This window comes from Tiliqua scincoides, chromosome 4 (assembly GCF_035046505.1).
Source record: "Tiliqua scincoides isolate rTilSci1 chromosome 4, rTilSci1.hap2, whole genome shotgun sequence".
NCBI lineage: Eukaryota > Metazoa > Chordata > Lepidosauria > Squamata > Scincidae > Tiliqua > Tiliqua scincoides.
In genome coordinates, this window is record NC_089824.1 from 184,401,503 (window position 1) to 184,426,711 (window position 25,209).

The 25,209-nt window shown below is 42.8% G+C and overlaps 1 protein-coding gene across 2 annotated transcripts in view; it reads right to left on the reverse strand.

Moving 5' to 3' along the window:
- Nucleotides 1–25,209, reverse strand: part of SLC16A1 (solute carrier family 16 member 1) — a 52,863-nt gene that overhangs the window by 23,023 nt on the left and 4,631 nt on the right. The gene's annotated exons all lie outside the window — the stretch shown is intronic.

The following is a 25,209-nucleotide window of genomic DNA, read 5'->3' on the forward strand; positions in this document are numbered from 1 at the left end:
TACAGTGCAAGTTGGGCTCTACAGTTAGCTGTACTTACTGAATATCCATCAAGCTGATGTCTTTGTAACTCACTTTTAGATCTTTCATACAGGGTCTGGGAATTGCAAAATAGTCTCAAATTCCTGACACAGAATTGAGGAAATTACAAGATATTTCAAAAGCATTTGGCTGCTGACGGAAAATAGTTCTGCAATAACTGCATTTCAAGGCTACAGCAGCTGGATCATAAAGCAAAACTCATTGTTTATTTTAGATTCCTTCAGAAGGGACAGCCTAGTTTGAATCAGTACACAGTCATCAGTCACACTCATGGGAACGAAATGCCCATGAACAGCTGAGTGAAAAAAGCAGCACAACCAATTATAGGCATTCTGGGTCCTGGATGCACTGCAAACTTAGTCATACAATTCAAATCAAGTTAAACTCTATAGGCCTGATATCGGCTTTACCTATGTTCCAACTCCTGCAAACACATCATATGAACCAGCCGTCAGCCTCATCTCTCAGCAGCTCACTCTCATCATTGGCATCTGCCAGAATGGCTGTCAGTATGCTGTCCTCCCCATCCTATAACTGGCTGCATCATTACACAACAGTGGAAAAGACAGGGCTCATGGTCACAGAGAAGCATACACCTTTTTGAAACTCAGTGAGTCGCAGACTGAGGATGCTGCAGACCCCGAGAGCAAAGAGGACCCTCCACAGCACAGAGTACCACCCCGAGATCAGCTGAGGTTAGAAACAACTATAATGGGAAGAAGGGATGTCTATCTGTTTAAAAAAAAGAGACAAGAACCATGATCAAGTTTTTATTAAACTGTATTTTATTAAATGGTAACAGAGATCAGCATCTGATAGAGAAACACACAAATGAGGTTGCCCACTATCTCCTCCTAGCAAGGCTGTTGTGCCATTGAGGTTTGGCTGCACCAGTTGGTACACTGCAGTGGAGTTTGCAAAGCCACACAGGACTGAGTGGAAGAAACAGGTCAGCAATCTCACAGAGCAGCAGCTGTCTCACAATGGTCACTGCAGGCAGTCAACAGACTTCCCTTGGGGTTTGCATAGTGTCTTTGTCTATGGATAAAGCTGCCTGTGGGGTACAAGAAAAAGAACAGAGAAAGTCGCAAGGGCTTGACGACAGTATCACATGTTGAGATGCATACTCTGTGAGGGAGAGTGGTACCACCAGAGTGTACACACAGTGGTGCCCTGTTGGGGGTGAGAGCATGGTGGATTGGAATATTCCCTTTCCTGCTAGGGAAAAGGGGACGTTGTATTGGAACTCTGTAAAAAAAAAAATGGAATTCTGATGAGTGCTCAGCAATACAAATTCTTGCTGTCTTTAAAATTTACCAAGGAAGAACAGGTACTCCCCACTCTTAGCCATTACCTAACCATTCCTTCTTTTTTCAAACACTGTTTGTAGCAAAGACACATTTGACAATCCTGAAGGTTCAGAGGGGGAACCAATACACGAGACAGAGATGCAGCATCCAAGTGTGGTGGTATGGAATTTCCTTCACTCCTTTGCTTACCTTTGTGGGATGCAGTGCCCTTGCCTCCCCTATTGGGATGGAACATAAAAATTCCAGTTGGGCGTTTGTGTATGGAGGCCTCCTGGGACAGAATATGTGCAATAATTATTCTGAGATGACAAAAATTAACAAAATATTTTGCCATATGTGTGTGAGGAACAACCTGATTGTTGGTGCCAAGTGCTTCCTCTGTGCACAAAGTGCTCTTCCAACATAGTTTCCATTGTGAAAGTTCCCCCTACTGTGATGTGTGTGAACAATAACGTATCAGAGCCCTGTGCCATGTATCCCATCATCTAAGCCAATGATTCCCAAACATTTTCAACTGTCAGCTCCCTTGACCTACTGGGACATTGGCTGCAGCTCCCCATTAGGGCTACAATCCTATACATTGTATCGGGCTGTTGGTTTTATGCAGCTCCCGTGGCTGATTTCCGCAGCTCTGGAGGAGCCACAACTCAGTTTGGGAACCACCGATTTAAGCTATAGTCTCCCTAGAAGAAGGTTTATACATTATTTTTATATACATACATACACACATTGTGTGTGTGTGTGTGTGTGTGTGTGTGTGCGCGCGCGCGCACATATACATAGACAAAAACACATTTTATATATGCTGCCGAATGTTGTCTGTATCCAATGCTGTGTCATAAGAAAGTGGGTGAAGCAGGAAGTGTTGTTTTTCTGGTGTTTTTCCCTCCCCATTGTCTCCTATGGATTTACTCCTTACACCAGCTCTGTCGTTCGCATAGTGTTTCTCTCTCACGAGGTACGGGGGTCCCATATCCACTGTTTCAGCTGTTAGGTGAAACTGTGGCTCGGGTCCACAGATTCCTCCCCCTCACACATTCTTCTCCTTCCCATTTTGGCTTCTTTACCAGCAGAGGTGCACTGGCATCCAAGCTATGTCAGCACAGCATTGCTCCGGTGTTGTACTGGTGTCAAGGGCAAGTCCCCCAGCAGATGAATTTCTGCTCCAGCAGAACTGTCCTTGTGTTGGCATATGTGGACGTACACTCAGAGATCTCAAGCATAGGAAATGGTCATAGAGTTTAATACTTAAATTTTCAATGCTCATGGCTACTGCTACTTATTAAAGTGAAGAAGTAAACTTTACAAATCTTTTATACCACCCCGCAAGCACATAATACATTCTTCCCTCTCAGCCTCCCTTCCCCCCTTTTTAATTCTTTGAACCCACTACTGCTCTAGACAGAAGTCTTCCTAACCTTAGTCCTACAGCCATTTTCTCCTAATGCTCTCTCACTGCTACTCTCACTGACAGCATTTCCCAAATTTTCCACTACCTGATGCTGCATTGCCACCAGTTCTCCAAGGTGCCGTTGCTCACTTTCCTCTATGCCTTCTGCAGTCAGAAGGTTTACATTAAATTCCATGGGTCTCCAAACACCAGCCCAGGGGCCAGATGCGGCCTGTGGCCAGCCTCAAGTTCCCTGAAAGCCTCTGGCCCACTTGGCCAAACATGACTGGAACTGTGCTCTGGTTGCGTCTGGAGGGTGTTCTAAGGGCCAGGGAGTTTGAATGAATGAGCCCATTCATTCATTTATTCACTCATCTAAGTTCCATCTCTAATTTATTTATATTAATTTTATATTTAAATTTTTTCCCCGGTCCTCAACACTGTGCCAGATATTTGATGTGGCCCTCTGGCCAAAATGTTTGGAGACCCCTGCATTAGACTCCTGTTGCTCTGTAACTGCATAGAAAAATATTTTCTAGCTGCATTGACAAATGGTAACCTACTTTGTTTTAAGATGATCCTATTCAATGGAGAAGTAAAAAATTTTTAATGCTCAGTGTAGGCAGCCAAGTTAGAGAGATTAAACACAACTAAATGTGAAAGTTTTACACACTGATTAGCCAGACCATTTCTCAAAAAAAAGATGCTACAAGAATAAAGATCTCCCCATCTTCAACAGAAGACTGCTCTTATCTTTAAAGGCTGATGAATATATTTTTAAAGTGTCAAAAGGAAGCTGTACAATACTAAGGTACTTAAAGCAGGTGAAGCAGAGAGAAAAAAGCACTGGTGAGAACACCAAATTAGAAATACCTTCACTCGTGCAGAATACCACAATACCACATACTCTGCTAGTTACTCCTGAAAGCAAGACTGAAGGTCAGTCAGCTCCTCTAAATTAAGCAGTGACTGATAACACTAAAAAGTTTCAAGAGCTGCCTATGTGCCTTGCACAGGCTTCATGAGATCAAGATACTTATATGCTTGGAATGTAACTCATGCTGCAGATCCCCTACCAGTGCATTACAAACACTGGTGATTTGGGATATACCAAAGACATTTTAATGGATGACACAGTGCAAGGTTTCTTACGTGTCTAACTAGTGTAGTAGGCATCTGGGAATTATAGTTTTTAAAAAGCTTCAAACTTTAGCTACAGGTTTTCATGACGTAAGGCAGGGGTCTCCAAAACCCAGCCCTGAGGCCAGATGCGGCCCGCAACAAGCCTTTATCCAGCCCATGGCAAGTCTCTGGACCCCTGCAAGTCTCTGGCCCGCTCAACTAAATGTGACCAGAGCTGTGCTGCAGTTGCACCTGGAAGCATTCCGAGAGCCAGGGAGGCCATGCGCTTCCCCTCAGAATGCCCTTTAAATCCCTAAAAACATAACTTCCTGGTTTTCCTGAAAAGCCAGAAGGGATGTTTTTAGGCCTTCAGAAGGCATTCTGAGGAGAGCCGCATGGCCTCTCCGGCCCTCAGAACACTCTCCAGGCACAACTGGAGCACAGCACACACGCGCACGTACACACATGCTGAGATTTCTACCAGTTTTTCACAGAAGCATTACTTAGCATTAAGGAGATTGGGAAAGCTGCAACAATAAAAAGCATACAACCAACATGCCTTAAGCCTTGCAACCTGACCACTGCCTGTCTGAGACAGGAGTTTCTCAGATGCCAAGGACTGACCCTGTCATAGATTTCCACTGGAGATTGGTTAATCTCCAGCAGAGTTCTAAGCTTCATGTGAGATTATTTGACTGTATGAAGTGTGGTACAGTACTGTAACAGAGATGAACAATGCACACACATTTTACAATAAGAATTTACAAATATATAGGTGCAACCTATATATACAGATACACCTATATATACACAGATTTTTTATAAACAGATTTGACTCGAATGGCCCCTGTAAATGAGAAGGAACGTGCTGATCCCTGGAGAAGGGGAAAAATGCATCCCTTTAAAATCACAGTTTTAAAAACTGCTTTTTACTGTTGTAGAGAGACAGTCATGCAAGTGACTACAATTATAACCTAATTATCCATGTATTTTTCACCCTTTAAAGGAAAATAGCCTTGTTAATGCAAGAGAGGGCAGCCAGCTGACAATCCATCAGTCATTCTCTCTCCAGGCACAAGAAAAACCCCTCCCTTCCCCCTGAGCACGTGAACTAAGACTAAATGGCAGTGATTAGCACCTTCTCCATTCTTTCCCCCTCACTGTACTCCTAAGTAAAGGGAGGGATTGCTGCCTCCTAGTGAAGCCTAAGTGCCTGAAGAGAGATTGATTGCCTCTGTGTGCATTACAAAAGGTCAGCAAGACTGTTTTTAAGTAACTGGAGCAAAGGGACTTTGTTTTTTAAATGGATGGCAGAAAATGCACTAAAGCAAATCAATGTGAGAAACCCTCCTAAATAATGAGACACAACCTGTATGTTTCATTGATAGCAACTAGCCTGGGTGGTGGGATATATCTTTACCATAGGAAAGGGGTGTTTTTGCTGATTACTCTGCTAATTCCTTCTCTCCAACAGGGTCTTGATGAAGGCACTTCATGAAGAAATTTTAATCATTACATTTGCTGTGAAGAGAACTAACATGGAGCTCTCTTTTCAAGTAGAAGTAAGTAGAACTGAACAATTCAGCAGTACTTAAAGTACTTAAGTAGAACTGAGCAATTTAGGTTCTTTATAAACAACAAAAAAGAGAAAAGTTGGGATCCACAAGATTTTCTTGATTCTCCTCATTCTTTGTCCATGCAAAGACCCTGGTGAGGCCAGCACCATGTGTCCAGAGCTCTAGGAATACGGTACCAGGCTTACTTTAAGTTCTCTCAGCCTGCCCTTCCAAAGGCTTCAGGAGTGAAGTACAGACAGGAGGGCATCTGATGTATGTTGGCAACCTTCAGTCTCGAAAGACTGGTATCGTGCTCTGAATGGTGGTTCTGGAACAGCGTCTAGTGTGGCTGAAAAGGCCAATTCGGGAGTGACAATCCCTCTCTTCCACACTGGGAGCAAGTGCAGTCTGTCCCTGGTCTGTCTCCCTGGCTATGGGCCTTCCTTCTTTGCCTCTTTGCCTCAGACTGTTGGCCAAGTGTCTCTTCAAACTGGGAAAGGCCATGCTGCACAGCCTGCCTCCAAGCGGGCCGCTCAGAGGCCAGGGTTTCCCACTTGTTGAGGTCCACTCCTAAGGCCTTCAGATCCCTCTTGCAGATGTCCTTGTATCGCAGCTGTGGTCTACCTGTAGGGCGCTTTCCTTGCACGAGTTCTCCACAGAGGAGATCCTTTGGGATGCAGCCATCATCCATTCTCACGACATGAGCGAGTCAACGTAGGCATCTGTTTCAGCAGTGCATACATGCTAGGGATTCCAGCACATTCCAGGACTGTGTTGTTTGGAACTTTGTCCTGCCAGGTGATGCCGAGAATGCGTCGGAAGCAGCGCATGTGGAAAGCGTTCAGTTTCCTCTCCTGTTGTGAAACCTTTGTGAAAAATTGGCCTGAGTTCATGAAAGCTATGCTCATCCTCTGAATTCTGAATTCAAGTTACTAGCCTTTGTGATGGGCTCAGGGCTAGGATGTAAAGGATGAAGGGGATTCAGCCCTGCAACTCATATGCAGTGCATCTTTGCTGCCAGGAATTTTTGCCATCCACGTGAGATCTGGGAATGATACTCTTGTGAATAATGAGACTTAACCTGTAGTATTGTGGTATTTGTGAAAAATTTGAAGGCCACACACAGAGAAGGGTTGGGCATACCTAAAGCTTGCTAAAATAAGTGTGCTTAACTCTGTGGTGGACTACAGTCCAAATGTTCACAGAACAAAACTGAACCATGGTATTTATGGTGCACTGGAAGGTTGCATAAACAAGGATCTATTTCCAAAACACACCCCCCCCCAGTTCAATTCATGATTAAAGCCAACTACATAGACCTTTGTAACTATTTGCCTACGACATAGAATTGCAGCATCCATTGGTTAAGTTTATAAATATTGTAGCAGCTGTAACAGATCAGCCCAAACATAATAGATTTCTTAAGGATCAAAATTCTAATATAGAAGAGCAAAGTATTCCAGGTTGTCAGTAGTCTCACTCAACACACTAGAACTACAGTGCTCTACTGAGCAAAGATTTTTGCAAAATCAAGCTTATAAACCCTCACTCCTGTGAGATCACTTCTCTAGGTTCAACAGACATCATCACTACATGAAGTTTAATGCAACATGTATGTCTTTGGTTAGGATCTCTGTGAAAATAAGTGATTTGAGCTACAATTTAGAAACCTTTAAAAGTTAAAACTCAACTTTTCCATCATGCAGTTTAAAGAAAAACAGAGCATCAGTAAATAATCTGAACACATTGAATAGGTATTATATTAAAATATTTTGAGAGTTTTAAGAACTTCACTCCTCTAACCACCATCTTCTATTGATAACAAGACTTCCTGCAGAGTATTTTATATTTCACTTGTTTTGCTATCACAACTATACAAGATTAGCAATTAAATACTCCCCCAACCACTAAAAAAATTGATAAAACCTTTGAAAGCTCATTTTTAGCCACTGGTCATATTTGCCTTGGCTAATTTTGAATACACACACACACAGGGAATTAGAGGGCAGGTCCTCTCATGAATCAGGAACTGGTTGAGGACCAGGAAGCAGAGAGTGGGTGTCAATGGGCAATTTTCACAATAGAGAGGGGAAAGGCAATGTGCCCCAAGGATCTGTCCTAGAACCAGTGCTTTTCAACCTGTTCATAAATGACCTGGGGACAAGGTGAAACAGCAAGGTGGCTAAGTTTGCAGACAACACCAAATTTTGAGTGGTGAAGACCAGAAGAGATTGTGATGAGCTCCAGAAGGATATCTCCTTCTGGGAGAATGGGCAGCAAAATGGCATTTCAATGTAAGTAAGCGTAAAGTAAAGCACATTGGGGCAGAAAAAAAATAAAACTTCATATACAGGCTAATGGGTTGTCTGTGATGGATTAGGAGAGGGATCTTGGGGTACTGGTGGACAGCTCGAGGAAAGTGTCAACTCAGTGTGAGGTGGTGGCAAAGGTCAATTCTACGCTTGGGATCATTAGGAAAGGTTTTAAGAATAAAACGGCTAATATGATGCCATTGTACAAATCAATAGTAAGGCCACACCTGTTCTAGTGGCCACATCTAGTTCTGGTTGCCACATCTCAAAGGCTATAGTAGAAATGGAACAGGTGCAAAAGAGAGTGACTGAAATTATTACTGGGCTTATGAGGAAAGGCTACAGAATTTGGGGCTCTTCAGTCTCTAGAAAAAAGGCACCTGAGTGGGAACATGATTGAGACATACAAAATTATGCAGGGGACGGATAAGGTGGATAGAGAGATGTTCTTTTCCCTCTCACACAACAACAGAACCAGGGGACATTAACTAAAATTGAGTGTTGGGAGAGTTAGGACAGACAAAAGAATATTTCTTTACTCAGTGTGTGGTTGGTCTGTGGAACTCCTTGCCACAGGATGTGGTGATGGCGTCTGGCCTATATGCCTTTAAAAAAGGGAATTGGACAAATTTCTGGAGGAAAAGTCCATTACAGGTTACAAGCCATTATGTGTATGTGCAACCTCCTAATTTAGAAGAGGGTTACCTCAGAATGCCAAATGCAAGGGTGGGCACCAGGAAGCAGGTCTCTTGCTGTCTTGTGTGATCCCTGAGCCATTTGGTGGGCCACTGTGAGATACAGGAAGCTGGATTAGATGAGCCTGTGGCCTGAGCCAGCAGGGCTGTTCTTATGTTCTTAAGAAATTGCGTCAACTCTGTTCCTCAGCACAATTCCTGTTGTATATCAGGCACAGCAGTAACTACAAAATTCATTCAACACAGTATGAAATCTCAAACAGATGCCTCAATGCAAATCAACACACATAGGAGCTTAGCAAAGAGCTCAAATGTTATTATACAAATCTCACAAAGAGTAAAATGAACAATGCACATTCTTGATCATTCTGAATTCTATGAAAATGACCTATTAATGACATTAAATTATGCTTTCTGAAGTATCATTTCTCTGATGAATATGTTTTGCTATTATTCCATTGTCTTGGGACACCTGGTCCACATTTTTCCAAAACACTATCTGATGTATGGGTATATCTAACCTAGCACTGCATTTACTACTTTTTTTTCTTAAACGTCTGAAAATTACCTTATATCTAAAAATCAGAGGGTTAATTTAAGCTAAAAAATAAGCCCTAAATAAACTGCAGTAAAGGGGGATGACACATACATATCCCGGGCTATTTTCACTTCCTCTCTACAACTGCCTCTATCTTCAATTCAGATAGGGTTGGTTGCTTAAGGAGGGTGGGGAAAAAACCTGTCTCATTTAGTTTTTTCTCCAAGTCAAACAGAAAGCTTTGACAGCCTGTCTCTTTGCAAAACAGATATGAATATAACCATTTTTCCAAGCTAGGTTTACTGTGCTTTACTAGTCATTTGAGAATACTCAAAAATCCATTTTCAGTCATCTCCATACACAGACTCTTGTTAGTGTGGTAATAAGCAGACATCATTAGACATTTTAGTAATTATACAATTTTAAGATCTGCTCCTCCCCCTTTCCAGACTGTTTAGCTGAAACAAACAACTCCACATGTTACTCAGAGACTGTTCAGAGAAAATGTACTCATTTGGTTCATTCACAGTCATTCCCCACCTGGCAAGATACCTTACTCTTCCCTTTTTCTCCATAGCAAAGTAACAATTTACATTGCTTTAGAGTTTACACCATCACACAAAACCGTTTCCTTACATGAATTAAGTTCTTTTTGCGTCATTCTATGCAGTTAGTGCAACATGTTGCAATGCAACAACAGAACCAGAAGTTCCCAAGTTGGTCAGAGATTCAGAACATATCACACTATGCTAGTTTTGTAATAATTTTTGTCCTTAGGGTAGACCTCTCTTATACAGTCCTATTTTAGAACCGGGCTTATTTCCACCTCCATGGGAACAGGGAGGAGATGGAAATAGCTAGTTCAAGCCATCAGGTTGATATATAAACTCTCCCCAAAGTCAAAAGCACAGCTTCTAACTGTTCAGTTTCAATGAGAAACCATGCTGCATGTCAGATGTGCTTGGAAGGGAAGTTCGCAGCAGTCATGTCAGCAACCACTTTTGCTATAATAAATACAGAGTCAACTGATGCTGCAAACATCAACATACTCTACCAGACTTAAGAAATGAGCACCCAAAAGCAAACGCTGACTAAATGTTAGCACACAAAAAAGGAAAAATAATTGATTTTAATTTAAACATGGAAAATACACAATCTGAAAACAGGAAGGCAGCACAGTCTGATTTCTGAATTAGTTTTGTGTGGAAAGAAGGCATGCCCAGGATGCTGTTACACAATACAATGAACTTTGCTTATTTAAGAGTCTGACTTAGCAGAATTACACAGGAACTCTCATTTACAAAGTACGGTAAATACAGTGAAATATTTCTCAGGCACAGTGTTATTACAAGGCTTCTTTACATAGACCACCATATTAACAACTTTATCAAATTAAATTCAGGAGGGAACATTCAAAGTTTTAAATAAAGAACACTGTGCAACAGAAAGTATACATCTTACAGACATGCACTTGTGCTTCCCATAGCTGACTGATAGGAATTCAACATCCAGAGCATGATCCTCCAGAAAGCTATTCCATTAATTAAATTTCAGCGGTCTTAATAGATTCACACTGAAGCAAGTTGTTTCACCAAATAACCTACTGAAATTGTATTTAACACATATGAAGTTGAGTTATTCACTGTCACCCAATTATAGAAACTGGACAGCACAGTGTATTCTATGCAAAGTACTTCCCACTGTATTCAATAGCATTCATTCTCAGTAATGTGCACACAGGAGTGCAATCATAGTTAATTCATCAGGTAAAAGCTATAGAATGAAGACTGCATACAGATAAACCCAATGATCCTGGATTTTAAAAGTATATTTTGTTTTCACTTATAGACATCCTGTAGCTGGTACCAATTTTAGAACAAGAAACTCCTCTTATGCAAGAGAAGAGGAAATGTCTCTTGTTCCAAGATGGCACTTATCACCCACTGTTTAACAGTATTTGTACAACAGGTAAATGCAACAAAATGTTGCATCTTCCCAACCAAAATAGGTGTTAAAAACCTATTTTTTAGGTTAAAACAGCTGTTATAAACACCACCACCACCTTGCTCTGCTATTGGTTTCCTAACAACTTCCACCTCAGCTTTCCATAGTTGCTGGGGACCACTGAGCATGCTCAGTCTGCATAAAGATCATCACAAGGGGGGACCTTTACTTTTTCATTTAAGTACATGTAATTCTATGTACCTAGGGAGTTCTCCTGCCCACTGTATGTAGAAATTGTCTTATTTTGAAATGGACCCATTTTGCTTGCAATCTGATCAGGAACCTAGGTTACTGAGTGCCCATTTTTTTAAAAAAAGTATCTTGCCTGATTTGAAAAGGTTTCCCCATTAAACAAACTTTTATACATTTTTTACTCAGAAGTCCTACTGTGTTCAATGAGGCTTACTCCCAGGTAAGCATGCATAGGATTGTCATTTGTATAACTGACAATTTGTATAACTGCGGATTTCAAACTCACCAGGAGTTTGAAACCCGCAGTAAGTCTTTGCGGGGGCGGGGGGGCAGCAGGAGCAGGGGGCGATCCCCAGGATTGCATCACTCAGGGGGCTGCAGGGACTGGGATGCACTCACCAGTCCCTGCAGCAGCCATCCCTGTGTGCGGGGAGCCCTGCGCAAGTGCCTGCAGGGCGACCCAGGTCAGGGAAAGGGAGAGTGGAGCGATCTGCTCTGCCTCCGCAAAAGCGGAAGAGAAGCGTAATCGCCCTACTCTCCCTTTCCCTGACCTGGGGAACCCTGCAGGTGCTCGTGCAGGGCTCCCCACATACAGGGACAGCTGCTGCAGGGACTGGTGAGTGCATCCCAGTCCCTGCAGCCCCCTGAGCGGCGCAATCCTTTCCCCCTGTCTCCTGGCTGCCCCCACCCCTTAAGGGGGCAGAGGCCAGGATCCACAGGCTGGGGCATCGCGACACCCCAGTTTGAATACCACTGGTATAACTCATCAATTTTAATGGATTACAAATTAATCTAACCAATCAACTAAACACCAATGTCCTAATTTGAGTATATACCCAAGCCCCAAATCATTACAATAAGATTCTCTCTCCTAGTAACAGATGTTCTTTCTGGCTACCTACACTAGATTATATCATCAAATACCAAAAATCAGATATAACCAGAGGACAAGGCAACAGCCACTTTTTCATGTAAAGAAAAAAGGGAACAAGAATAACTGAGAAACCACATCTGTATCCTGGCTTTCCTCCAAGAACTCTGGATAATCAATTTTATCCTCACAACAAGTCTGAGATAAGGGCCCAATTCTATCCAATTATCCAGTGCCAGTGCTGCTGTGCCTAAAGGGTATGCACTGCATCTTCTGGTAGGGAAACAGTCCCAGACGCCTCCTCGAGGTATGGGAACATTTGTTCCCATATCTTCGGGCTGCATTGCAGTTGCAGTGCTGGATAGGACTGGACACTAAGTTCAACTGATAGAGGCTTGCTCAAGTTCACTCTGAAAGCAGTTACAAGTGTGCTTTAAGTAAAAAATTCTGGAATTTTTTATTCATCCTTCTAGGATTTTTTTCTATTTTTAAGGCTAAACACGCGGAATTGGGCTTTAATAAAAATGTTATATAACTTGCATCTTTTAGGACAAAAATGAAAAATATGATTTTGGATAGCGATATGCCACTTTTCAAAGGTTGACTTAAGCCAGAGCAGGGCCCCCTCCACTAGCCCAGGAGCGTTGAATGTGCCATAAAGCATGTTTGCAGCTACTTGAGAGCCAGGTAGGCCAGTGCAGAGGCCTGCATTGGCTCCCAGGGGCCAGATCCAGCCCCAGTCAGGGTACCTTTGCACCTGCCCAGGCAGGCCAGGGCAAGGGGGTGGAAGGGCAGGATGGGGGAGGGCGGTCCAGGAGATGCATTGGAACTGGGACAGGGGTGGGACCAGCTGTGACAACCCATGCCAAATTCTAAATTTCTGTGTATGGCCCAGGCAGTCTTACATGGGCTGCATGGATTTATGCCAGTAATTTCACTGGCACAGATCTGAGCAGCCCCATATTCCCATACCCCAAGTTGCTTTCCAGCTACCTTATAACCTGAGCTGGATACAGCGCAGGCTATAATTGGGCTGTAAGCCTACAAAGGCATGCACAAAATGCATTATTGTTTAAGAGGCATATATTCGGGCAACAATGAAGTCTTTCCAAGTTCCATGAGGCACATAGTGGAAGAGACAAGGATTCTGTCAGTTACCTAATATTTTACCTAAATCCAGCTTGTGCCCCTTGCCCCTCCCAACAAGAAATTTGAATTTTGCCATAGTATTTGTTCAACAACTAGTGACCACTTGCTTAGTGAGAGTATGCAAACTCTCACACAAGCAGCCTTAAAAGCCATTTCTGCCCAACGTATATGTATTCTGCCCATATACGCAACAAGAATAAAATGTCTACACCTGTGGGCAAGGCAGAAATGGGTTAATGAGGCCCTATGCCACATTTACTTGCATTTGTGTCACCCTGCACTTGACAAATATTTTGCTCTTAGTACTGCCGCTGAAGCAACACAACTGTCTTTTGTTTGACTTTGTTTTGTGTAATAGCCTTGAACTGAAGTTTCTCAAAGCTCCAATAGGTGCTCTGTTCCTAGGCCAGCTAATGAATATTAGCTGTCTTAAGTACAAAGCCAGGATGAGAGCCAGAACTGTATAATGGATCTGGAGTTGAGAACCATTAGATCTGGAAGAGCCAGGTTCAAATCCCCCTTAGCTTTGAAGCTTCAAGGGTGACCTTGGGCCAGTCACTATCTCTCAGCCTCACTTACCTCACAGTGTTGTTTTAAGGACAAAAGGAGGAGAGGAGGAAATACAGTGGTGCCTTGCAAGACGAAATTAATTCATTCCGCGAGTCATTTCGTATTGTGAAAATTTCGTCTTGCAAGGCATCACTGCAAACTGCAAACAAACCAAAAAAAAATTTGCTAAAAAAATTTGTCTTGCGAGTCACCAAAAAAATTGCAACACAACTTTCATCTTGTGAGTTTCTCGTTGCGCGAGGCATTCGTCTTGCGAGGCACCACTGTATGTTCACCACCCTGAGTTCCTGGTGTTATGTGTAAAACTTGAGTTTGTCTGAGGAGGACTAGAGGGAAAACTGCTGCAGGAGAGGAGGCTGCAGTACCAGGAGGGAAGGTAGAGGCTGCTGTGTGCAGAGACCTATAAAAGGGGCTGCACAAGCAAGGAGCGAGGAGACCACCAGGGAAGAGCTGCTGTGAGGAGCCTTGGAGAGCGAGCTCTACAGAGGAAGGGGACCACCAGGGAAGCTGACCAGAGAAGGAGCTGCAGAAAGGAGCGAGCTGGGGGAGAGCAAGCTGCAGAGCAGAGCTGAAACCTGAGAGCTGAGGAGAGAGTTGCAGCAAGGAGCCCCTGGGAGAGCCTCAGAGATCCAGGGAACAAACATCTAGCCTTTGCCTCAAGTCCTGCTGCCTCCTGCCTGCCTCATGTCCTCTCTCAATTGGGGAAATTTGGAACAAGGTTGTATTTGGTTCAGGTTCCATTCCTCACAATAAAAGCCACCCCAAACTGAGTTCAAGGCTAGATGTTTGTTCCCTAGATCTCTGAGGCTCTCCCAGGGGCTCCTTGCTGCAATTCTCTCCTCAGCAATCAGGTTTCAGCTCCGCTCTGCAGCTTGGTCTCCCAGCTCGCTCCTTCTCTGGTCAGCTTCCCTGGTGGTCCCCTTCCTCTGTAGAGCTCGCTCTCCAAGGCTCCTCACAGCAGCTCTTCCCTGGTGGTCTCCTCGCTCCTTGCTTGTGCAGCCCCTTTTATAGGCCTCTGCACACAGCAGCCTCTACCTTCCCTCTCCTTGGTACTGCAGCCTCCTCTCCTGCAGCAGTTTCCCCTCTGGTCCTCCTTAGACAAACTCAAGTTTTACACATAACACATAAAAATGTGAAAAATAAGGGTATTCACAGAATATATCTATATTCAGAAGCCCAGCTATGAATACCATTCAAAGGCTTACCTGACAGCAGGGACCTCTGAATTCCACCCCCATGGTGCACCAGCATAATCAGCTTGGGTGCTACAGTGGTGAAGCCTTATCTTTCCACTCTGTAGCCTCCTTTCTCTGTGCATGATCTTAACAGAGCCTTTTACTGGGCAGTCACTTCTGCTGTACATCACCCTGGAAGGCTCTGCACCCTGATTTCCTGGGGAAGAGGCTACCCAGCACAAAGTTCTGCTAAGATAAGGCAGAAAGAAAGGAAGCTGCAGGGCAGAATGGCAAGGCTTTGCCACCACCATGCCCGAGCCAGTAATGCTGGAGCACTGGATCTGGACCACACACCAGAGTTTGGAGACCCATGCCTTACAGTAATGTTAGTTAGGACTCTAAAACTAGTCTATAACATGGAGGACAAGCCTCTTTAAAGGTGCAGAGCTAAATATGGCAGAAGTTTGCATTCAATTTCTTGTTCAAACACCTTGTTGACCTCTTCAGTTACAGATGCAGTTTTCAAAAAGAACTGTGCTACCACCACACTATCAACAGAGGAAAGCCTCTCCCTAAATAAGTGAATCAGTTAAAGTTTCACTGTTCCAAACTTTAAGCATAAGTCAGTTTCCTTTTAAACTTTTACAGCCCTAACACACTGTCACCTGGGCCCAGCCCCGTGGCCAGAGTTTCCTCAGGAGCAGGGCTCTCCTCACAGGTAGGGGCCTCCTCGGGGTAAGGCACAAGTACTGCCAGGACTGGGCCCCCAGGTAGGGCATCTCCCAGGTAAGGGGTAGGGCCCAGGGCCTCCTGGGAGCATCAAACAGCCACGTGGCTGTAAAGGGTAGGGGCCAGCTAAGCCAGACACTGGTTTCATAAGCAGCCTAGGCAGCAGCAGAGCTGGAGGGAAGGCCAGAGGGGGTAGCAACCCCTGCCTTATTCTGCTGGTCCATGACCCGAAAGGGAACTTGACTGCCTCGATCCTTGAGAAAGTGAGCCGGGACTGGGAGCCCCCAGATCCAGGACCAGCCGGGGCCCCTGGGGTGACCTCAGGAGAAGCAAGGCCACAGGTCTGAGGACTCCCAGCCAACTCTCCCAATGCTGGCCAGCTGATCAAGGGCCAAACACTGAGGTACCTGGGGTCCTCCTGAGGACATCTGGGCTGGCCCCAAACACCAGTGCTGCAGGCAACCGACCTCTGGGAAACCCATATCCCAGGGCAACAGGCACCGGTTGGGAAGCTTCGCCTGAAACCTTGAGGGGTCAGGAAGGGTTGGGGAACGATCCTAACGTCTGCCAACGGCACAAGTCTATGTAAGCCAAAAGGGCCTGTGACGTAACAGGTCCCATGAATGTTAAACGTCTGACTCAAGTAAATCGCCTGTGCAAAGCGACTGTGTCTGTCTCCTGCCCTTCTCTCCGTCAATGATCGCTCGTCATCAGCAGGGTAAGCCCCCCGCATTTGGTCGCACACCAGGGGGCGGGATCTTTGCCCGCTATGGACATTACACACACTCAGCACTCCTCAGCCCTCAGCACAAAGGCACCTAAGGGCTTCCCGATGTCTTATAAAGCATTAAAATTGTCACTTCCAGTTTCAAGGAGAAATTGGAAGTAGTTTTTTTAAACTGAACAGAGCTCCCTTAACCTCCAGAGGGAGCACATATGGAGGGGTGTGGACTCAATACACAGAGAAGTGAATTCATGTATACAGGATCTACAGATATGACAGCCCCGCTGTACAGGATTTTTTTCCCCAAAACATCAAGCAATTCTACCTATTGCAAGCAAGATATTTCCCCTATTATACCATACTGCCTCTCCCTCACAATAACAGTTGCATCACAATCTAAATAGATTTAAATGCCTATGTACTATTTTCACAAAAAGCTGTGCTAACACCACACTATCTATAGCAAAAGTCTCTCCCTAGAAAAGTGAATCAGTTAAAGTGGAAGACAGTTCAAAGAGAGGAAGAAACTTCTCACTCAACAGCTCCATGAAGAAAATATCTTCGGAGACCACTCTCAGCATTTTTCTAAACAGACATACACTGAGAAAGAACTCTTTATCACAGCCACTTCCCACCCACCTGAACCTGTTTAAATCAACCCTGTTTAAATCAAAAATTAAAGAATTTAGAGTGGAGCTTTATTTAGTTCCCTTGGCCGAGAGTAGTTTGGTTGTGTCTGGTATACGTGACTTTCCAGGCTCATAAGGGTTCTGCACCACACAATAGACGATTGTAGGATTGCTTGGCTATTCCATTGCTCACAGGGTGAACCAAGGTCAGCTACAAGCAGACAGAGGGCTACTGAGGGTTTCTCCTCTAGTGGAAGTGAAACAACATCCCTTTTTACATCAGGGACAGCAGATCCCACAAGCAAATAGAACCACCATGGCAATCCTAGTGTACAAACTGCTCATCACTGACTATGGTCAGATACTCCAAATTCTAAGCACAGTGAATTATGAAGACTGGTAAGACTTTCATGAAGGGCAAAAGAAATTTCTTGAATGTGGCCTACTATTTCTTGAAAAGAAATACAAAACAATTTCTTGAAAGGCAGATAAGAAACCATTTCCAAAACTAAACATAGGCAACTTAATAATGCTATCTGGTGTCTGGGACTTCCGGTAACTTAATCTTTATGCTGTGCTTTGTTTAGACACCTACAAACACAAGACAGAAATATTAAACAATATATTTGTATCTGTCACCTCCCATATCCCCTTAAACAAGTCCTCAACCATAACTGCTAATCAAATTCCTCATCTCAAGTGAATTCATTTCAAGTGAATTTGGTAGACAAAATAAAGCTCTTCCTTCACCCTCTTGATTTAGCAAAGTTTCACAATAATCAATTGTCTTATAGCACAGTCCTATACAATCTACTCAGAAGTAAGGCCCAGGTAAGAGACTTATCCTCAGGTAAGTTTGTGCGGGATTGCAACCTTGATTACTGCAATTTGTTCAAAATATCTAATTTGAAAATATGGCAACCTCCTTGGTTTCAAATTCCTTGTAGCTACCATTACTACTTCTCTTGCTATGAAACCTTTTGGTGCAAAAAAAATCTGTAAACCTGGAAAGTCACTTTGCTGCCAATCAGTACAAGCTGTAACATTTTACTCCTTAAGAGAGTGCATGACTACAGAAGCACCAGGAGGACCTCTGTCTTGTCCAGATTTAATTTCAGCTTGTTCACCCTCATCCAGATCCAAACTGCCTCCAGGCAATGCTCCAGGACAGAGACAGCCATCCTGGAGTCCAGTGGAAAGGGGAGAGAGCTGGGTGTCATCAGCATACTGATGGCACCCAACTCCAAATCCCCGGATGACCTCTCCCAGCGGTTTCATATAGATATTAAATAACATGGGGCACAGTATAAAACCCTGCAGCACGCCACACTCTAAAGGCCAAGGTGCCGAACAGGAGTCTCCCAGGACCACCATCAGGGACCTGTTGGCCAAGAAGGAGCCGAACCACCGCAAAACAGTGCCTCCAATCCCCAACTCAGCCAACTGTCCCAGAAGGACACCATGGTCGATTTTGTCAAAAGCCGCTGAGAGGTCCAGAAGGACCAGCATGGATGTACTCCCACCATCCAGCCCTCAGGGTAGGTCATCCACCAAGGCGACCAAGGCCATCTCTGGCCCAAAGCCCGGCCTGAAGCCAAACTGAAAGGGATCCAGATAATCCACTTCATCCAAGGCCCTCTGGAGCTGAAACGCCACCTCCTGCTTGACCACTTTGCCCAGAAATGGGAGGTTTGATACTGGCCGATAGTTATCTAATATAGATGGGTCCAGAGAGGGCTTTTTCAGGAGGGGGCGAACCACAGTCTGCTTTAAAGCCAGTGGCAACACCCCCTCCCTCAAGGATGAATCTTTTGAAGATATTTAGGAAGATATCCTCTTTGTTTTCTATATCCTGATAATGCACTGTATTGATCCAATAGAGAACAAACAGCTCTAAGCTATTTCAATGGCTGTGCTAAATATCACATCACTATAGTGTTATTTCTGTTTTAAATCATACTGCAACCCCCATATTTAAATTAATTGCTATCACTAATACTTCAAGTGACATTGCAAATGTCTCCTGCAAATAGAGATAAAATGGCCTTGTCTCATCCCACTCATAAATCCAAAGGATTTTGCTCAATTCTAGTAGCATTGTAGTCATTGGACTGAACCTATTTCTTCCACTTAAGACAAACTTTGAACATTAAAGATGGTCAAAACGTGCTACATGAATCACCTTTCTACACAATCAAAATCCCTGCCCCTTTAAAAATAGCAAAAAAGGAGGGGTTCTGAATTTTGTACTGCTTACTTCCTCACCTTTTATTTCACAGGTCTCATGTTTGAATAAAAAGCAATGTTCTCCTTACCATAACTGTAAAGATGTTCCAAATCACTTTTTCACCACAACTTACAGTTTTCTAGAAGTTTAAAAACAAAATAAAACTACCTTTTGCTCTATCCTAGCAACAATTCCTGGATCTTTTAAGACTGACAAATCTGGTCTTTTCCTTTACCATGTATCCAAGCTGAGAACAGCTGAGGCATGATCAGATAATCTCTGAATTAGGCTGCAATCCTATCGCACTTTCCGGGGAGTAAGCCCACTGAACACAATAGGAACTTGCTCCTAAGTAGACATGCATAGGATAGTGCCCTCAGTCCTTTTTCTATGACCTAACTATCTGTGAAACTTTCACTTTTAATTTCACTTTTTATGTGTATAACTATTGCCCATAATTCTCTTCCATCTGTACTTGCAATTCTCCGATTTGATATCTGCTATACAATTCCTTCCATACTCAATTATTCTAACTTGGTCTCTCTCATTTTGTTTCTTGTACAATTCTTGATCTGTGTCTCAGTATAGTCTGAAATTTATGTTCATTCTCTTAATATTTTTCTTCTATGTCTATATGTTAGACAAAACTCTCTGGTAAAGCTATCTCTTATTTTCATTATAAGTGGCAGTGGTCCTGCCTCCTTCTCCTCTTATTTCTGACTTCTTAACTGATGTTTTAGATATTATCCTTGGACAGCAAAATATATCTGTTTGCTTTATCTCTCTCTATATATATTTTTTATAGTATAGTCCCAATTATCCAACCTAAATGGTTGGATTACTGAACTTGCTGAATAATGTGGAAACGGGGGGGGGGGGGAGAGAGAGAAACAATAAAATTACTGGCTTATTCAAGAAACCCTACTGGCTGGCAGAAGACATCTTGCACAGACTGGTTCCTATAATAGTAATCTTTGTATTCCTATCATTAACATCTAGTGCAACACCATTAACAGAGTGCGTAAAGATGCCGGCAAGAACTACACAACGCAGTCATTCTCTGCTTTGCAAAGTGGAGGAATTACTCAGAACAAACATTTGACTTTTGCACCCCACTTCCCTCCACTGAAGCTTCTGCCATGCAGACTAACTGGCTGCTTGTCACATGTTACATTGTCTTTTTCATGTGAAAGCACCAGAGCAACCAATCCCTGCACAAGTGAGACACCTATCAAGTAATCAGTGCTAACCTGTTCTGCTTTTGGAATTAAAATATGTGGGCAAAACAGCATGCATGCATGTGGAGCACATCTATTGGCTATGTCAGATAAAGCAGAATGAAGATTGGTTAATTGGGACATTCACAGTTACAGTTACATTTCACTGACTAACAACCCAAGGAGGCCTACCAGTGGAGGCCTCTCCACTGACAGCACCAGACTCCATGTGGTTGCAATGTGCTTTGCAGCATATTTGCAACTGCATGTTTGCCCATCTGCCAGCAGAAGTCAGCACCTGATTGGGCTGTCAATTCCTATTCATCACCAAATTACTCTCAAACTTACAATGTAATTCATAGAAACCCAGATAAATCTCAGCTAGGTTATGTATTATTTTTGGGAACTACAGCTAGCAATTAGTTCATATCCAGGCATTCTAACACGCTACTCAATTCAAGCTATTATTAAGTACAGGCTGAGATTATTCATGTGGGTTCCATTCAAAGCACTCAAGTGGATGGCAACAAACTATAGCAAATCAATTTAAAAAACAAAGTTTCTTTGCTCCAGTTATTTAAAAACAGCCTTGCTGACCTTTTGACTCTAAGAGTCATTAAGAAGACAATACATCAATCAGTCCTCCTCCAACCCCTTCACTCAGCCCCTCCCTACACCAAAGCAAACATGCTCAGGGGAAGGGAGGGGCCACTGGAGAGAGAAGGATTGATGGATTGTCAGCCAGCTGCCCCCCCTCTCTCATTAAGGAGGCTACTGTTAAAGGACTGTTCAGTTTTTAAAACTGATTTTAAAGGTCTGCATTTTCCCCTTCTCCAGGAATCAGCACATTCCTTCTCATTTGCAGGGGCCATTCATGTTGAGTCAAATCAACATGTATATAAAAACACGTGTATGAAAAATATATCAACATGTGCATAAAAAATTCGTGCATGAATAGGCTGAACCTATATTTTCAAAACAATCCAAAGCAACTAAGATATCTCATTAGACTGATTGAAAGGTTGTAGTCTAACTATAGTTCATAGGTTGCAAGTATAAAGGTTCTGTAGTTTTGTCTAATCTAAACAATCTGATCAAATTCAGTTCATAATGGCCAGTCAGAAATCAGATCACAGTATTCTGTCAAAAAGTTCATAAAGTTCAATCTCATAAGGTACAGTCAAAACTAATATAGTCAATCTAAATCAGTTCCTAGAGTTTAATCACACTTGGTTTATAAAAATCAAAGGCCAGTCCAACAACACTAACACTATCCCCTTTCCTCATTTTCATGAGCTAAAGTGACTAGATATGCCACATATTGTTGAGACACACACAATGAGATTGTGTGGCAGTATACAAAGAATGACACTTGGTTTACAAAAGTATAAGAACCTAGACAAGGAAGATTGTTACATGACTAGGCCAGTGGAATAAAAGGAAGAGGTGAAGACAAGGAGAATGGCCAGAGAACAAAAGGTACACATATACAGGAGCTGCAGAGATTAAGGTGGCTGAAGTTCACATACTGATTTTAAATATGCAACCAAATCTTTTGCTGCAGACCTCAAGTCTAATTCATAAGTGAAGTGTAATGTAAAGAAAATAAATGAGCTTTGCTTCAGTAACTATATGGTTATGGTGGTTTAAACATTCATTGCTATTGAGCATAGCATTTGCAGTACAACAGTTGAACTCACTTGGCCCATGATATAGCCAACATTCATGTACTGTAATATGAATCTTTCCCAGCCATCAAGATCATTACAACATCCAAACCAAATCAAATCCAGGAACAAGTTTTTGTTGTTTTTTTAAAGGGGGGGGGGTCAAGTCCAATCTCTCTGGAAACCAGATATGAAGCACCACCAATGACTACTTTCAAACTGAATTCTATTTTCTGACTTTTCATCTATAGTACCAGGCTTTTAAAATGTTCCACATCAAAGACAGTTTCATTTTAATGGGCAATCTTTTAAACTGCAGTCTGAAGCATGCTATTTGGAAGCAAGCCCACTGAAACCAGTGGGACCTTCTGCTCAGTTAACATGCCTTCTGCTCAGTGGGCTGTCAGTAAAATACGTTGATCCCCCCAGAGTAAAAGAAACCTTGCACAGAATTCTCAGAATAAACTGTCCTCCAACAGCTCACATTTTCTTATCAAATACCAGTACTGACAACACACTTTCACTTCAGTATTGTTCCATCAAAAACCCACCCCATTTCCAGTCAAATAGCTACCTTCTCCAATACAACATAGTGGTTAAACCCAAAGTTAAGAGGGCAACTTACTCTCAAGCTAGTCAGTTTATGGGCAGTGTTCCTTTCCCCGAGGAAGCTAGCAACACTTCTCAGCTGTTTCACAGTCATCCATCCCATCTGCAGTATGAAAAGGCAGCATCAACCAGTAAAGACTGTATTAAAATCATCTGTAACACCTGAGTACAGCCGCAGCTCAATCTTAAAAACAGCCCTACATCGAACACATTAGGGAAAAATACAAACTCTGTTATTCAGATACAAGCTACATGAACAATGCTGAGGAAAGTTTCCCCATTATTTTTAAAGTTGCTTATTAAAAAGGATGATTTCAAGGGAAAGAAAGTGGACAGAAAGCTATAAAGCTGAACATATAACACTTAAACAAGTAGTACAGTGGGCACTGAATAGTGTTAGAGTGGGACCCTCAGACTGAATACTACATTTCCTAACACACATTAAGGGACATGAAGGCATGCAAATTCTGACTCTTGGATTGTTATTCATTATTTCCCATTTTAACTTTGATAAAGCCAGCTCAAAGTTTATGATTAATGGGCCCCCCATTTTACTATGGTGATCCATTCCGGAGACACTGTATCATGACGATATAGCAACATGAACCCAATAACACAGTGTTTCTCAAACTGTGGGTCGGGATCCACTAGGTGGGTCACGAGCTAATTTCAAATGGGTCCCCATTAATTTCAATATTTTATTTTTAATATATTAGACGTGATGCTGCCATGGTATGTGACTGCATTTGGGGAAATGTTACAGACCTACTCTTTTAACAAGCTACTCTGTATATGCTTTTAACAATGATAGTAAATGGGACTTACACCTGGGTAAGTGTGGGTAGGATAACAACCTAGGATTGTTAAAATTTTCCTGTTTGACATCACTTCTGGTGGGTCCTGACAGATTCTCATTCTAAAAAGTGGGTCCCAGTTCTAAATGTGTGAGAACCACTGTAATAACACATTGTTTTTGGCAATTTGTTCCAACAATTCATAAGTTTATGTTTTTGCTGCAGAAATAAGCTATTTTGCTATCCAAAAGGTGCCTATTGCATTCTTCAGGGTACATGGTCATTGGTTTACATAATGTTGTAATTACAAAACACAAGTTACACGGTTGTGTCCTTCCCTCTGTTCTTACAGCTGCAGCTTTAACACTGCTACCCCCAGAGATGCTACCTAGAAGGCTTACATACACATCAGCTATATCCTTCCTTCCATACACGCAGCCATAATGTTAAAAACACTACTACTGGCTGAGATGCTACCAAAAGACGGTGAGTCCATGATAAGTAAATCTTATCTTATTGTGAACTTTGTTTTATAATGGGAAGACCCCTATAAAGTGATTTGATCATAAAGTCAATGAATTGTAAAGTGGGGTACAGTAAAAGAGTTGTAAACAAAATTTCACCAGTGCCTAAAAATTAAGACGACATGTCTTCATTTTCATGACTGTGGACCAAAACTGGAGCAATTCTGCATGCTATATACCAAGCAACACCAGCATAGCTAGCCAAAAACAGAGACAACTATGTATTACTGGTTTATAACAGAAGTACAGGTATAATTTCATTGGAAGAGTGCCATTTATAACCAACGTATTCACAGGAAACACAGTAATAGCGTTCTGGTTTTAACTGTATCTAAACTGAACTACAATTAACATCCACAAACCATCAAACAGCTATTTTATTCAGCAGTTTTTTATCACAACATCTTGGTCAAGAGATTCCTTGAATCACTATTACCAACAAAATAGGCATTCAAGCATTTAAACTCAATCTTGATATTCAATCAATCAATCTACAATCCCATACATGCTTTCCTAGGATTAGGCAACACTGAAAACAGACTTCTAAATAGACCTGCCTAGGATAGGGCTGTTACTCCAATGAATGCACAAGCATCAGCTCAAAACAAATTGCTTTATTTGCATCCCACAACTCAAAGCACAACTTAGATTTTATGTAGCAATGGGAACTAATGGCAACCACATTGCTGATAAAAACTCAGGGGAAAAATGGATGATAAATTATGCCGCAAACGGTATTCAACAGCTACGGAGGACTGTAATAGTTTGAGAAACTCTCATTGCATGTATTCAATCAACATTCATGTATTATTTCTTAATCCAACACTTTTGACTAATCTCTGGGACAGTGGTTCCCAGACTTACCCAGGTCACAATGCCCCTACAGCCCCAGCACAGCCAGACAGCGCCATCTTGGATCTCACAAAAGCTTGTGAGAACCAAGATGGTGGCACCTGGGGAGGACAACAGGTAGAAGGGACAACTGGGGACATACCACAGTGCCCCTGTGTGTATGCCATAACACGCTAATGCACACTCTTGGAATCTTTGCTTTAGGATAGTGGTGCCCAAACCCTGGCCCTGGGGCCACTTGTAGCCCTCGAGGACTCCCAATGCGGCCCTCAGAGAGCCCCCAGTCTCCAATGAGCCTCTGGCCCTCCAGAGA